General features: G+C 29.8%; 1 long non-coding RNA gene across 1 annotated transcript; it reads right to left on the bottom strand.

Annotated features, from left to right (window-relative positions):
* Positions 1-236: 236 nt before the first annotated feature.
* LOC127724850 (uncharacterized) lies at positions 237-1480 on the bottom strand. The gene is made up of 3 exons (XR_007992756.1): positions 1462-1480; positions 1080-1196; positions 237-279 (listed from the first exon to the last, which is right to left on the bottom strand). It is a non-coding gene; the product is annotated as an uncharacterized LOC127724850 (long non-coding RNA).
* Between the last annotated feature and the right edge of the window lie 426 nt (positions 1481-1906).

Here is a 1906-nt window from a genome sequence, read left to right as displayed (position 1 = left end):
CAGTTCTACGGCTAGAATTCATTTAGTCAGATCTATCCATAGAACAGTTTTAAGAACTCTTTGTCTTAAATATAAATAGGTCAAAATAATATAATATATATTAAAAAATTGCAGTGACGTCATTTAGAACTGTTCTACAATCCTGACAGGTTTGGACAGTTCTACCTAGAACAGTTTTAGACAGTTCTACCCTAGAACTGATCCTGACAGTTCTACCTAGAACTGATTTGGTCTTTTTTTCTTTTTTACCTTCACACCAGGTGAGGGAGTAAGTTGATGCTGTAAAATACACATTTGTCAAATGAAATTTACAATTTCATAAATAAAACCATGATATATAATTTTCTTAATGTTTATATACACCACTATGAAAAATTACTGTAAACAGAACAGTATCTATTGACAGTGTTTGAAGACACCATAAGAAGGTCATGCCATTGTTTAATCCCATGTATACAAGTTTTTACTTCCCCATCTCCAGAATAATACTACTTTTTGTAATCACTGAATACATCTATTGTCATCTGGAAAATGGGAAAGGAGCTTAAGATTTTTTCATATAAAAAAAAATTGCTTAAACAAATCATTTTTCAGCATAAAATAAACATTGTTGTAGTGTGACATTGACTATTGACAGAATATCAACAATTTTCTGGATTAAACTTTCTTACATAAAGCTTTCATAAAATCATTCTTCTATAATATAAATAATATGAGATAACTTTTAAAATTTAAATTGGATTGAAGACTCAAACTACCAGGTTGTACAGAATGGGCACATTGCATTTGCGCCAATTTTTACAAAATCCAATTTTTCATTTGCGCCAAAAATTGAAAACTACATTTGTGCCATTTTACAAGTAACATATAACAGAAAATGTTATTCATTGCTACACTCTTGAATAACTAAGTAATTTCATACTCATTTCTAATACAAAACTGAGAGTCACTTAGAATTAAAATATTGATTTTAATAAGAAAAGAAAGCAAAGCTTTCTCACTGAAGCATACCCATAACCTACTTTTTTTCACATAAAATATATAAATGAAAAGACAGCATTTTTTACACTTTTCCCTACCTTTTGAAATAAGTCATTAATTAAGGGACCGCCTGCAGAATCAAATAATTGTTTATTTAACTGTACCGCATTGCTATCCACCGTCCACTCTGATAAGTCAAAGTCCATTCTGTAAATCTAGGTTTAAAAAAACAAAATATTTGTTAAGTGTTACTGAAAATACATGTATCTATCTGGTGTGACATATTTTTTAAAGCTTTTAACTTTTGTCACTGAAGACCATCATAATGGTACTCTCTATTACATGTATTAAGTCTATATCTATATAAAGTTATTTTGATGGTGATTTTTTTTCATGCAGAAAGTCTCATTTTACAGCCATGGACATGCACTGACATGATGGAACCTTTTATCATAATATTTACAAAAAAATTCAACATACCTAACTTAAGTATTGATATCCTTATTGACAGTACACGTTTATCCACGGGCAGTATGTTTTTTTATTATATTTATGAAAGGTTAGTGAAAATTAACAAATGCCGCGTGTCCAATGAAATGAATGGATAATATAAGAAATTTGCATAAAGTATAATGATGATAATTATCACAAAAGTCATGCATCATATAAGCTATGACTGTGTAAGACAGCATGATTTCTTAAATTTTTCTCTTGCTTTTAGTCACTACATGCAATTATTTTCACGGTATTGTTAACTAGTATTCATTATCGTTTGGTTTGTGCTTGCGGTTTTTATAAAGTTTACCCTTATCTGTCATTCTGTCATTCTGTCATTCCATCATTCCGTCATTCCGCAACGAACAGTTATACGGACTTTTTTTCTAAACGCATCTACATATTGAGCTGATTTTTAGTATGTGAGTCT

The sequence above is a fragment of the Mytilus californianus genome, unplaced genomic scaffold, assembly GCF_021869535.1.
Source record: "Mytilus californianus isolate M0D057914Y unplaced genomic scaffold, xbMytCali1.0.p SCAF_14, whole genome shotgun sequence".
Lineage (NCBI taxonomy): Eukaryota > Metazoa > Mollusca > Bivalvia > Mytilida > Mytilidae > Mytilus > Mytilus californianus.
Note: the sequence above shows the minus strand (reverse complement) of the source record. Positions and strands in the feature narration are given on the sequence as shown.